The sequence below is a fragment of the Macrobrachium rosenbergii genome, chromosome 3 (assembly GCF_040412425.1).
Source record: "Macrobrachium rosenbergii isolate ZJJX-2024 chromosome 3, ASM4041242v1, whole genome shotgun sequence".
NCBI classification, from domain to species: Eukaryota; Metazoa; Arthropoda; class Malacostraca; order Decapoda; family Palaemonidae; genus Macrobrachium; species Macrobrachium rosenbergii.
Window position 1 is genome coordinate 87,364,029 of NC_089743.1, and position 15,304 is coordinate 87,379,332.

The window sequence follows — 15,304 nt, forward strand, 5'->3', positions numbered from 1 at the left end:
AATGGTAATTTCTTTAAAACCTTAAAATTCTATCTGTATGCAGGAATGATGAAAAACACCTTACCAAATTTAGCCAAAACAAAATTGCATTTACCTTATTTACTGAAAAGGATTTTAATGTGAGCATTCCTTCACAAAAACACAAACTCATAAAACATAACTGGAAACTAAAGTTGTGGCAAAACTTTTCACCAGTGTATGTGATACTGTCCAACAAACCATGTTTAATTACTTTATGCTAAAAAAATTTGATTAAAACCAAAATTTTGCTACAAAATCACTATTTTGCGTCTCACATATAAAAACCAGTCACAACGATCCATTTGTAGGAGAAAAAGATGATCCACTGGGTAAAACATCCTCCAGTTTGTATTCAGCTCTTTAATTAGATGTTTTTCTACAGCCTCAATTATTACAGTACCTCTTTCTTTTCTTTTCATCTTAAATTTCTCTACTGTCATTTTCTATATACTATGCCCCTTTCACATCAACCTTTCTCTGGTTTTCTTATACATTATTCAGGACTTGTTATTCCTGGTTTCTTGCTGAATTTCAGTACCACTTCCCCCTCATGGCCTCTCCTCATAGATTTACTCTCTCACCACACCACGGTTTGTCTCCAAAGCTGTATTTTCTCGTGAGAAAAAACTAATACAACATGATCAGGTTTATTTCGGTCTCTGTGTTTGTGCTGAGCATACTGAGAATTCACAAATTACCTTTCATTCATTCAACTTCTATCATACAGAGTTGCTATAGCATCCCAGATTAGCATGCCAATTTCATCCTGTCATGTCTTGCAACCATTTCACAAGAAAATATGTCTTAATTTATCTTCATTTACTGCTTTTATCCTTGCTTCTTTCTACCTAACTTCCTATATATAAATTCATATTTTTTTTTTGATATCTGCAGTTCATTCTTTCCTGACACTGAATGCTCAAACATATACTGTGTTCACTTTCACCGAGTTAACTCGACTGCAGTTCCTATTTTTCCCAAAGTTGTTCTTACCTGCTGCCTATTCAAGGTTTCAATAGTGGTTGAATGTAATAAAACAGAAGCAGATTGAAGTAATGCCAAGTGGAAGGGATTAACATGTAAATTTAAAATTCTTTGGGAGCAAAATTGAGGATTAAGGTTATCTGTATAAAAGCAAAGGTGACAGGTAGTCATTGTAAGGGCGTAACTAATTAGCGTAACTGGTATAGTGTATGGTAGGGTTTTTACTGAGGAGAAAATAATACTGTTTAAAGGAACAATAATGGAATTGAGCAGTGTGGCTTCACACAAAGATGGTGTCTGTGGAAGTGTTTCTTGGGCAATAGTTCTATGAAAACTTACTATGAGGTAAGGGAAATGGCAGTATGTGGACTGGAATAAAGATATGATCAAATTTACAAGTGCAATATAGAAGGTACTGATATTTTTAAACTTTGTGAATATACAGCTGTTAGCATGTTTTGACATGAATAATGATAGGTCTGGTTGAAAATTGTGTCAAAGACAAAGGCGCACTATATCTCAATGGCTTTAATTTTAAAGGAAGGAGAAATGGATAAATGGTTAACAAGAGAAATGTGGCAGCATGGTCAAGCAACAGAAAGAGGGGTCATGAATGACGTGTGAATGACTGAAATTTATATATCAACAAAATGTTAGTTGCTAGTCGAGATACTATTGTGACTAGTGTTTGAGGAGTAAATTAAATGCTAATGTTAACAAAGTGAGGTTACAAGGGTAGATGGCAGTCAGCAGGACGGAGCAATGATGTTAATGCAAGTGCTTGAAAAGAGCAAAAATCTCTATTCAAAACCATAACAGTGCATTGGCCTTTTATTGTTTTGAATAGTATTATCAAGTAGTTTAACCAGACCACTGAGCTAATTTGTTTAGCTCCAACAGGGCTGGCATGAAGGATTTAGCTTCATTAATAATAAAGCTTGTATTTTACTGATCAAAAATTACAACTCCTTGAAAATTTCATAATTGGGTTAACTGGCATTTCTTATTTGTTTCTAAAACATTTTTGACACTCAAACAAACAATGTTTCAGTTTTATTTTACATTTTGTATGTATATGGATCATGTAGGATATTCATAAAAATTCCAAGGGTCACAAAAAGTCTCCAATCCTAAAATGAGTCAAAAACAATTGTGCATTTCATTCATTTTTTATATGATTAACTCTAAATTCCAACACTGGGCATGATCTGCTTGTTACTAATATGCCCATTACTCCATATACAGTATTCTGTCATTTACTGATTGTAATGCAGTTGGCACCATGATGAGAAGTGGTATGATAATAACAAAAAGCCAAACTTGAATTTGTTTAATCTAATATTGTTTATTATGGATCACCTTCATTAATTATGTGTTTGAGTGCACCCATTTTATGAAAAAGGCCTCCTAAAGAAGAAACTAAGGGGTCAAATTAAACCAACAAAGGTATTTGAGAGAGAGAGAGAGAGAGAGAGAGAGAGAGAGAGAGAGAGAGAGAGAGAGAGAGAGAGAGAGAGAGAGAGAGAGAGAGAGAGAGAGAGAGAGAGAGAGAGAGAGAGAGAGAGAGAGAGAGAGAGAGAGAGAGAGAGAGAGAGAGAGAGAGAGAGAGAGAGAGAGAGAGAGAGAGAGAGAGAGAGAGAGATTTCTCTAAATTTCATTCCATGCACTATAAGTCTTTACTATTCAAGACATTAAATGAAAGCAGTGTGTGTGTGTGTGTGTGTGTGTGTGAAAAACTTTTGCTGTCACGTATATGAGTAACTGGCTTACGCTGGTTTACCTGTATTGAACTAAGTTTGGATTTTTTTTTTCATTATTTCCCAACCAATACATTAGAACTATTCCTATTTATTTCAGATATCAAAGAAGGGTTAAAATCTAATTTTTTTAAAAGTTTACCAAGGCCACTGAGGGACATTTGTAACTCAAATGACCCAAAAGATTCACTCTATTTGTAAACTGAGACCCAAAGGATTTGCACTATATTTTAAACTCTCCGAAAGCCTAAAGGATTTGCTATAAATATGAGAGATGAAAACTGGAGCAAGTCAAATATGTGGGCAAGCTAGTCAGTTAGGGAACAATGGGAATGGATGATGCATGACAGCAGAGAACAAGGAGTGGAAAGATATTGCATAAAACCTTCAGCACCCCCTGAATTGTACCATACAAAGCCCACTGTCAATAGTACCTCCTTAAGCAAGACAGTAATTACTGGTGAACAGCTTTACCATGAAACATTCTAATATTTTTCTAGCAAACTAACGGGTATCTACTTCCTTAGGAAACAAATGCAGTATCATATCTATTATCCTTAAAAACATGGTAAAAACATGACCAGCATTTTTAACATGAAAGTGAACAGTATGACAAACTAATATATACTGTACAGTATATCAAGTCATCTTTGTGAGAGAGCCACTACAAACAAACAAAACTCACATCACCATCTCTGTTGTTTACTATTATTTTACTTGAAAAAATTTTCTCTAATAAAAAGTGAAAGCAAAGTGAGCATATTTAAGGATGGTCTTACCTTTGTCACTGGATGTGACTTCATGAAATGTATGACATTTAGAGACGATGTCATTTAATGTGTAAACATTTAGAGGGACTTCAAAGTTTTTTTTTTTACTTTTATAACAGACTGAGTTTTCTGAAACAAAATTTACCATTCTTGGTAACTGCCATAAATAAGCTCATATTACAACGAAGAAATTAAAACTGATTATAGTAGTAAGATTTTGGAATGACTGTGCTGTCCTTAACAACAATTACAATAAAACCATTCAAATTTTACCTATTGTCATTCATATCCTAAAAAGAATTTTTCACAAGCTGACATTAATTTCTGAACTGCACATCCAAAACAAAAGTCAAAGAAATAACAAATCTAATACAGTACATCCTTCCTGATACTTCATATTAAATTTCCCTCTGTTATCTCAGTCTAGTAATGACTTAATACAAAGCCACAACAAAAAGTTCTCAGTGAAATTCCCATATTCCTGTGGGTCATTACATACTATTAATACTCAAAGCACATTGACAAACACCTCATGAAAATGAAACTTAAGGCTTCTTCCTTATTAGAACTTACCAAAAAAGATGTCAGCTAAAATCAACTCAACAACAAAGTTAACCACAACACATTCGGAAGTGTCCTATGCCTTTTCACAGAATGGATATTACAACATTTTGAGGATGAGCATAATTATGCATTTGTGAAAGACAAATGACTATAAAGAAAGAACAATCACTCAAATACAACATTCATTAATGGCTCTATGGCACATTTCCTCTTTATAAATTTACACATGTGAAAAGTTTTCTCCAATATCTTTTGTCTCATGCATTTTCTGCAAAAATACTGAATAGGAGTATGAGGAAGCTTTAACCAAAAACTCAATTGTCTTTTTTGCCCAATTCCTAACTGTGGCACCTAAAGGCTCCTAGTATATCAAAATAAAATTAAAATACCAACAAATACTGAACAAAACCTTTACACCAAACACTAATCTAAAAAGAAAACTAATAGTAAGTAAGGTACCTATGAAACACACAAGCTTCATTCCAAAATCTTGAAAGGGCCAGGACTGACAGAAGAAATGTTTGGCACTTCCATAAAGCCAATTAAAACTGTTACTGGGGTTTTGAGGACTGACAAAAGAAATGTTTGGCTCCTCCAGGAAGCAGATTAAAACTGTTACTAGGGTTTTAAAAATTAGTCAAAATTCACCATAATGAAAAAATTAGTATAAAACATCGAGAAGACTCCCCTTATTCACCACAATGTACACAAATGTGCACGCACGCGCACACACACAAACACACACACTCTCTCTAAGGGGAAATGAGCTACAAGGAAATTTCAAATTGGTCTTACCTTATTCTTAAAGATAGAAGAATAGAAAGAAGAGAGGGTTACTGCATTGACTTCCAAAAATAAAATTATGATCATAATAATGCAATGACCTGTTACAGTTGTCAGGTTAAGCCACAGGAAGATCTCAGTTGGAACAATGCTCAGCTCTTGTTAATTTGAGAAGACACTGCCAACTACAGCTCTACCCATTTGCAGAAATCCTCCATATTCTCTCACTTAAGGAATTTTTTAATCCCACAACAGATATGTATTTACTTTTTATAATGCAGCATTTTCACTGACAGATTTCTTTAAACAGAACCATCTTAAAACTTACCTAATTTTTCTGTAAACTACAAGTCCCTTAAAGCTACTATTTTGATTCTTATTTTGGGGATCAAGTGGTTATAAATTACAATCATTCCTATACAATACTACAGCATATGGCTTCAAGAGACGAATTTTTTTGCACCTAAAATAACATTCATTATCATCATAAAAGACAAAAGAACAGTATTTCACTGATCATAAACAACTAATGGATTTCAATCAACACTATATAATGAGTATTAAAAAATTCTGTATGAAGAAGCCCTTTGTAAAATATTATTGCTACACTAAAGAACTGAAATGTCTAACTACTGAGAATAGTTGCTTTAGGAAAGGTAGTGCAATGCTAGTCTACTTCATTCAAAAATCAAGACAGCAATACAGCAGAAACTAAACTCAATCAGATGAGGATGTTTCTCTCCCTGATACTTGTCATCTTGTACCTATTCTTACAAAATTTGTATTTCACTCCCGGGATGTTGAGAAAATTCTTGATAATCTTGATAGCTGGGGTGGAGAGGATCCTGGCAGTTTCTTCCCTTTGTTTTTTAAAACGGTTTCTAGTGTGTTGTCCCCCAAAATTACTAGATTCTATAGATTTTTAGGCTTAAGTAGTATCTTTGTGGATGAGCACCAGCTTAGCAATACAGTGCCTGTTCCTAAGAATGGCATATCTGCAAACTGCATTAACTACAAGCCAATTTCTATTCTCCCCGTGCTCTCCAAAGTTGCAGGAAGACTTATTTTTAAGCCACTACATAAGTATGTGGAACCTATGTGATTATTAGCTAACAGTCAATGTGCATACAAGAAGTAGTCAGGTACCTGCAATGCCAGGTTTGACATGCCATTTGCAAGAGAACCTAGACAAGGTTTTTGTGTGTAGAGTTATTCAAATAGACTTTATTGCTAATTTTGATTTGATAAATCTTAGGGCACTTACTTATAAACTTCAGAATCTTAGAGTGGGTGGATATGCTTTAGGATTACTTCAAGAGTTCCTTACAAGTAGGCAGCAGCGAGTTGCTGTTGATGGGATCCTTGGCAAACTAAAACCTATTGTGTCTGGAGTTCCACAGGGTAGTGTTCTTGGTCCATTGTCATTTTTATTGTATACAAGTGATATGATTGCTGGTCTGGAAAACAAGATTGTCCAGTATGCCAATGATGCAACACTTGTGGGAGTAGTAAAGTCTCCATTTATAAGAAATGAAGCTGCCCTTAGTCTCAACTGTGACATGGACCAGATTACTGAATAGTGTAGTCAGCTGGGTATGAGGCTGAACTCTGGTATAACGAAAACCCTGTTGATTAGCAGATCTCTGCTGAATGAATCTGAGGCTTTAACTATTCTAGGTGTAACTTTTGATTCCCTCTTACTTTTGTGAAACATCTTATGAACGTGCCAGCAAATGCCGCACGAAAGTTGGGTATTATATTATGTAAGGCCCCTGTTTTAGGTCATTTGTCCTTCCTTTACTAGAATACTGTTCTCTCGTGTGGATGTCTGCTTCTGCCAGAGATTTATCTCCTGTACATACAGTGCTCATGGTGATAAGTTTCTGCTTCTTAATATTAGCAGTTATGACTTGGACCATCAACAGATGGTCTTCTTCTTTCAATTTTTCATAAGCTGTATTTTAACAGCTTATGAATCTTTCACATTCACAATTGATCCCTGATCCCCTTTTCCTGCTGAGAGCAACCAAATTATCTGAAAAGCAGCACCAATATGCAGTAAACAGCCTCGCTGTTAAACTTCTCAGTTCCAGGGGTTCTTTATTCCTCACATCGCTGAAGTGTGGAATGGTCTCTCTGAGGATATTACGCAACTGGAACTTCAAAAGTTCAAGCAAAGGTGCTATGCATTACTACCCTAATACAATTATCCTTGCATTTTAATAATTGACTTACATTTTTATTTGTGTATGATTTCTTAATTTATCTGTTTTTCTAATAGCCGATCTCCTTTTTCTGTATTTCCCATTACCTTCTGTTACTTCTTTCTAATGAACACCATATTCTTTGGAAGCTAGTGTTTCAAGTCAATGGCCCTTGTGGGCTTGTTCCAAATAAATAGGGTTCATCTGAATGATAATAATAATCCTTACAGTCACTTAAGAGAATGTTGTTCTAGTCACAATGAAAACCCCGAGATTATCCTAAATGTACACTCCATGTGATCTTTGTTTCCCAGGAAAACTAAATTTGATGCAGAAAACAGCAACACATTTCTAAAGGGAAACTAAGGTAGCGCCCAACTTACAAAATCCAACTTTGGTAAATAAAGAGTCACGAAACTTTAAACATGACAAAATTCTTTACTCAGCATTCTATTTGACAGGCTCTAGTGCATTATGATTATCATTTTAAAGAGGGGAAAAAAGTCACTCCTCTCAAGTCACAGAGCTGGGGGAAAAAAGTCATTCCTCTCAAGTCACAGAGCTAGCCTGAAGGAAATTGTTCAAAGATGAGAGGTGGGAACTGGAGCAAGGTAAAGTTAAAGAGATGGGCAACAAAGTAGGAAGAGATTAAAGGGACTGGAAGAAAAACAAAAGGCAATAAGCAATGCAGCTGGGGCCTACAAGGAATGCTGCAAACCTTTAGTACTAACTACAGACTACCATGCCAAGAACACTGCATTTGGTACCCCATGATGAAGAGTAAATATAATATAAAGGTATACAGGTTATCAACGTAGTGTAGTTTAACTAGACCACTGAGCCAAATTTCAAGATTTACAAGGATGGCCCATAGAATGTCCTCTTAAAAGAGGTGAAGATTTCAGCGTTAGTATATTAAAAGAAGGGTGGACAGCTGGGTGACAAATGACCAACAGATGAAAAATTAAGGAAGGAAGCAAAGCAACTGGAAACTAGTACCCCTCTACATTTTGAATGTACTCCAATGTTACTCTTTTCCCATTAAAAACCTGATAATGTCTTTGTGCAGTGGTTTCCCATATACATGCTCAAGTATTATTTCATAAACTATCATACCAAATTAAAACAAATGTTCCTTAAAATCCACTTTTGGGTGCCTGTCTTACTAGTACTGCAAACTTTCATCTCCTGGTTACGGCACAATAATTTAGTAAACATATTCAGGGGAGATTTCAATTATATTCATATCAATCTCAATTAAAATTTGATGAAACATTGGTAAAATACCAATATACAAAAGCAGTTTGTTTTTGCAATATTACACTGACTTGTTTTCGACATTCACATTAGGGGAAAAGATTTTGGCCTACAGCTAATGCTGTGAATAATGGGTGGTAATCCCATGACCCACAAAACAATATTCATTATCTGCTGTTTCACATGTAAAAAATAGCTTTAACAGAACCTGGGTCTGAAGGAAAATAAATTACATCTCAGTGAAAATGCTGTACTGTTAATAAAAACCAGAGGATCTCTAATAAATACCAGTAGCTTAATAGTCACTGATGCTTTTAAAAGCATGAACCAAATGAAATTTATGACATATATTCAAAATGTGGAAAATTCTGGAGGGTTACTGCCAACTGTCGTTCTTAAAAACACTACTTATCATCCACATAACACTAATCTTATGTCTCAATGTTTAAAACCTTACAAGATAATTTTACATTCTTATTTTCATGCAAAAAGAGCCAATCTCAGTTAATATACAAAAAAGTACCAAAACTAGGCCATGTACCTTCTCTACAATCTGAACATTTCATTAATGCAACTCTATTAAACTCTCAACAAAGATACAAATTCAAATCATACAAAAAGGCAAAAGAAAAACAAATAATACTTGACAAAATCAAAGATAACAAATAACTGTCGGAACATTCACCTACAACATAAATTCAAGACAAAATTAATTCAAAATTAGTGTGAAACTGATGAATACTCTTCAACCAAGGACAACATATTTTTGATGGAGTAAAAAACAGAATGTGACAGAAACCTATAGCCTAATAACACAAACTATAAGCATATTCTTCCTTCATATGAATTTCCATAACACACTGGATTTCGAAAGCTATTAGTAAATGTCTTAGGAAAAGATCATAATAAAATGTGACTCTGAATACTTACAATCTGTTCTCTCATACTCTTTTTTTCTATTCTGAGTTATATAAGTACCAAAATATTGGTGAAATAAAAATATGATTATTGCATTCAAACAATATTAACTAATATGCACAAAACTCTTTTTAAAAGTATCCCATGACAGTTTATCACAGGAAAATATAAATTCTATGACATTCCCAATACCTCTAAATAACTGTGGGATACTTTACTATGACATTTATGTAAACCATGTTATTAACTCAAATTTTCCCTCAGTTGAGTAACAAGGCAGTTATTTATGCTATAGCCTATCATTACACCAAATTTTTCATCAGTTGAGTGACAAGCCAGTTTTCCATACATAAATGATAAACTACCATCTGTTCTTTCAAAATTAGATGCGAAAGATAAAATTTTAACTTTTTCCTCTCTCTTTTTTTTAAGCAAGCTACTCCTTAATTTCTATCAGCTCATCAGTAAACTTTCTTTGAGCTCAACATCCTATATACGATACAGATAGACAGCCATTAATCTCCCCACTTGCAATCCAGTTCCTTCACTAATTTCCTGCAGATTTCAAATTTCCTGGGGCACAACACATTGTTTTGACAGCACTATATCATGTAAGCTTTTGGTGCACTGTAAACTTCTGTCTTGCAAACACAAACATGAGAAAAATGCTGGTTTTCTAGCAGTTACATCTAACTTACTATTACTTAACCTCAGCTTTGGCTCTAGTGAATAAATGAAGTGCATCCTATGCTCTGGAAAACATAGTGTGTGTGTGTGTGTGTGTCATATTAAAATTGCAGCACAAAGGATAGGCTACATTCCTAATCAAAGCATTAAACCGCAATGCATGCATATACGGAGTTTGGACTGTTTTATGTCTAAATAAACATATCCTGAAGTGTTATTCCAAAAATGAAATTTTAGATGGGTTTATTAACAATTTTATTCACCACTTTTATCACCCTGTGAGCAACAAATTAGCACAAAAACTTTGTATATTTTCTAATCCTGTTTAGTTTGAAATAATTTATATACTTGTATTACCCACTAAAATATCTCTGTTTTCTCTAGTGATAGTATCGAGGAAAACGTGAGATAAGACTAACTCGCCCAAATTTCACGTCCCTTTTGGCGCTCGTCCAAGTGGCACCACACATGTACTGTACCAAACATTTTGCATGTACGTTTTGTAAATCTTGACTTTTTTTTAGTCTTGTATTTCGTGACTTATTTGTACAGTAAAATAACCATGATATGTAAATCAACATGCTACATCCAGACGTACAAACATATGCAAATGAATAGCAATCTTCCTTATCCCTATTCACTATATGAAATTTATGTTATCATAAATTATCATAAGTGAAATAATTTATGAGTTAAGTTTTTTTTGACAAATGATAAAAATAGAATGAATATATTTTATTTACCCCGGATATCTTTACAGGGTGTCTATTCACAAATAAAAATAAAATAGGTAAGTACATGGCAACATTTCCATCGCGTGCATCATATAGCGTCACAGTGTACTTTGTGCGTTATGTCACGCCTGGCTTTTTAGTGCATTTCCGAGTAAAATTTTTTCTGTCATAATAAGAACAAAAACGAGATGTATTATAAGGGAAACATATAAAACTGTATGCACTAATGAGAACTGAAAAGACAAGAAATCAGAACAAAAGGTAAGAGTCTCCACTGGAGAAATGTCATGAACGTCAATCACCCAAGAGAAATTGAAGTACGAAGCATATTTCTTCTCCCCTGATTATTTTGTAAATTTCAGGGGATGTTTCTTATATGAAGAAACTGCATGAAAATATAAGCTTTCTATCTATACGAAATAAGGAAAAAAAAAAAGATTTTATGTTTTCTCAAAACTTACATTTCAAAAAAGTAAACAAACATCCCAAGAAGAAGACTGAACAAAATTCAACGAAACTTTCACAGTATGTAGTATAACTATATATCTTTGGTCTCTCATACAGAAAACTGTCTTGGACAGCAACTTTTTTTTTTATGTATATTTATGAAAAATGGCATTTTTTTTTTTACTACAAAATTTATAAATTTTGGTCAAATTTTTTTTATTTCCTTATGCAGGTATTGTCAGTATTAGTTGTTTAACCCCTTGTGGACGATTAACATACATACATATATGTTTACATATAACTTTGTGGTGAAGTTCAGGTAACATACATATACTGTATGTTCAAGATTTTGCACCATTCAGTTTGAATGAATTTTGTGGGAAAAATGTTTCGATCACTTCCATGAGCCATAATTGACTCCTGGCAACTCACACGGCCAGTCTCTAATAACTCAGTAGAGGATAGAGAGAGGTCAGTCTGGCTTGCAATGTAACAGGAGAATGTACTGCTGCTCCCTAACCCAGGTCATCTCGTAAATATTTTACAATAAACATGCTCAGAATTTGTTACTAATTTTAGTTCTTATCTGTTATGATATTGTGTAAGCTGTAATTATAATTTTACAAAAGATAAAAAAATATTAAAAAAACATTTATAGCATGGTAAAATTAGCATACTTTTACGACTGTCTTTCGTAAAAAGAGGTCCCATGCAGGGTTGGAAATATTCACTTTCAACTTCCCGAGGAAGGTACAGAAACTTATTTTGAATTTTTTTCTTATACTATGTGCAAATGCATATCTTTTTCTTTCCATTGGTTTGTGTGCATTTTTTTTAATTTAAAATGGCCATCCTTAAATTTAGCCCAGTCCATGGGTGTGCTTAAAATATATTTAGTCCAGACTGTGAAGGTTAATAGATGGTAAAAATCTGAAGCAAATCCCCTCAATCATAAGGTAGCAATGCTCACTTAGTTTATAATGGGGCCTTAAGGCAGTGGCACTCCCCTTAAGCTTTTAAACTACAATATACTTATGATAAACCATAAAATAATATTCGCATTTGAAAGTAAAAGATAAAAAAGCAGTGATTAAAATAAACTGGGGAAATATACATTTCATCACCAACAAGCAAGTCAACTGCATTTATGGGAAGTTACCCACTAATCTCATGAACATTTAAATTTAAACTAGTTTCTGATCATATTTAAGCATCCGCAATTTTCTTTATTAATGCTTTAATTAATCTTTTTTTATTAATACTCTAATTACAGTACGATACTTGCAAATACATTTAAAAATACTTTTGATTCAGTTTTTTACAAATAGCTGGGAATAGGAGTAAATTCAGCTAATGTAGGAAATAGATGACTGGAGGAAAAAATAAAAATCCTCTCTTTGAACACTGTCAATTGTACTTGAAAACCAATATAAAAATAATAGAATGCTGATAAAATTACACATTTCATCACTAACATACGAATTATTTATGATTATGCTCAGTAACATACTAAAATTAGTGATGTTATCAACTACAAACTAGTGAAGGTACAGATTTTAATATTTATTTTTGATAAGACTTTTTTATTCAGTTTTCAATACATGATATATTTTGTATAATACGATTTTTGGTTTTGTTCTGTACTAATACCTATGCAAGTATACGTATGTTTTCATTAGGAAGGTGGGGGTAGAGGAGAGTCATCTGACATAGTATACGCTGGAAATATAAAGTAAATCCTCCCTAGCTGGTGCTCACCAATTTTATGCTATATTAATACTGTTCTTGTGAACATTTTTAAAAAGATCCATTCTTATATGGCTGAAGTACATACGGCTGAAGTAGGTGAGTCTTGTCTAGTCAATTTACTGAAAATTTACCTTATAAACTCACAATAAACTAACATCTTGCTTGTTAGTAATAAAATGCATAATTCTTTGAAATTTATTGTTCATTATTACAAGCCTTAGTTTCCTTTTTTTTACTGAGTTTCAAATGCATGTACGGTAAGACATCTTATCTCACATCGTAGTAATTTATATGTTAAAGCCTTGTATTATATTACATTATACTGTATTATACTTGTAGCCCAATATTTTGATGCCATTCATGTACTGGAAATAAAACGCATATTTCTTCCACATTTATTATTCGTCATTAACGATTTTTTTATTTGTTGTTCATTTTCAAATGCATAGAAACATATCTGCACTGCAGTAACAGCCTTTCAAAGTACTTAATATCTTGAATGCCTATGTTAATAATTTAAGTGCGAAGTGTAGCTAAATGTTCTAATGCAAAATAGAGCCAAATGTAGCCTAGCTGTGGACTGCCTAGAAAATCAGGACTGTACACAGAGGGTGTGATAATACAAATTTATGGTGAGTTTGTCAAACAATATGAGGTCAAACACTACATGATAAAGCATGATGTGATATTTTTTTAGAGTGATAAACAGGTAGTTATTGTTTAGATGTAATACTTTGGTAACTTATATTTTTCATCAATGTGGGACCCCTAAGGTCCCAGTGGTGTCAGATTAGTGAAGGTCTATCTGTACTAAAAGCTTACGAAACTTATGGCAAACTTCCAATATTTCCCACATGACTTTTAGTAGTATGAATACAGTGGACCCCCACTTTTACGAGTTTCACTTCTTCACGCTTCACTTTGTTGTGGATTTTTGTGGAATATATCTTTCAATTTTATAAGGGAACTTTAACCAATTTGAGAATTTTTTCATGGAGCAATATTCACTAATTACTGTACTTTCACAACTAAATACATTTTTATGATAACAAATTATTTACTAATTTTCAAATAATATTAATGTAAACAGCAAAATATCTATAAAATTTTTAATACAAATTAAATCAATCTTCAATACAAATTAAATAAATGTCTTACAAAATGTTTGACCACTAATTCTCTCTCTCTCTCTCTCTCTCTCTCTCTCTCTCTCTCTCTCTCTCTCTCTCTCTCTCTCTCTCTCTCTCTCTCTCTCTCTCTCTCTCACTGAAATAACAGAGATTGATTTTTGTGCATGTATGTTTATTTGTTTTGTACAGTATAGTTTTACAGATAAACAATGTTGCTTTGTCATTAATTTTTTCATATTTTCCATGCTGTAATTGTACAAACTTTTGCATTTCAATAAAAGCAGACTGGTAAATAAAATTAAAATAGTTGTGAATCATCGTGCTCGAAGTTATTAAGCTCATTCCTGGGTGGGGAGCCCCAGAATGAGCTTAAAAGCTTAAACCTGTTTAGCTCATTCTGGGGCTCCCCACCACGGAATGAGCTGAACAAGTTTACGATGATTCGAAAATTATTTTAATTTCATTTGCCAGTCTGCTTTTATTGAAATGCAAAAAGTTGTATAATTAAAACACAGAAAATATGAAAAAACGAACGACAAAGTAACATCACACTTATCTATAAAACTATACTGTACAAAACAAATAAACATACGTGCAGGCAGAGAGAGAGAGAGAGAGAGAGAGAGAGAGAGAGAGAGAGAGAGAGAGAGAGAGAGAGAGAGAGAGAGAGAGAGAGAGAGAGAGAGAGAGAGAGAGAGATGAACAGTAAAAATATTTAATACACTAGTGACAGTAATTGTTTTTACCTATGTAAAAGGAAAACGGAACGACTTCAATACTATAAGGGAAAATGGCTATGCTTACTTATGCAGCGATAGCTTGATTAGTGGTCAAACTTTCTGTAAAACAGACTTAATTTGTATTGAACATTTTATAGATATTATGCTATATTTACATTAATATTAACATCTGAAAATTGGTAAATCATGTTTATAAGCATTTTAGGGGTGTATATACTTAAGAGTAACAGTTGTATGGGGGTAATCTAAGATGACTTTGGGTGTTTTGGGGTGATGGTTTAGTGTGTATTTTTGTTTGAAATATTACAGTAAATTGTTTTGGTATGATAGTTTAAGGTATATTTTTGTTTCAACTATTAAATTTGGCAGTGAAATGTTAAAATAGGCATTTATAAGCATTTTAGTTTAAGGGATACAGGGTATTTTTCAGTTGTAAGCATTTATAAGAATTTTCTGGAACCTATGCCCATGAAAAAGTGGGGGAGCACTGTAAAGCATCATTCTATTCTAACTGCTTTATTCCTCTACTTCATATAGTTTTTATTTTTATTTCGTAACT

At 33.4% G+C, this 15,304-nt stretch overlaps 1 protein-coding gene across 1 annotated transcript in view; it reads right to left on the reverse strand.

Annotated features, from left to right (window-relative positions):
* The window catches only part of Src42A (Tyrosine-protein kinase Src42A), a 119,382-nt gene that overhangs the window by 15,023 nt on the left and 89,055 nt on the right, over positions 1 to 15,304 (reverse strand). The window lies entirely within an intron of this gene.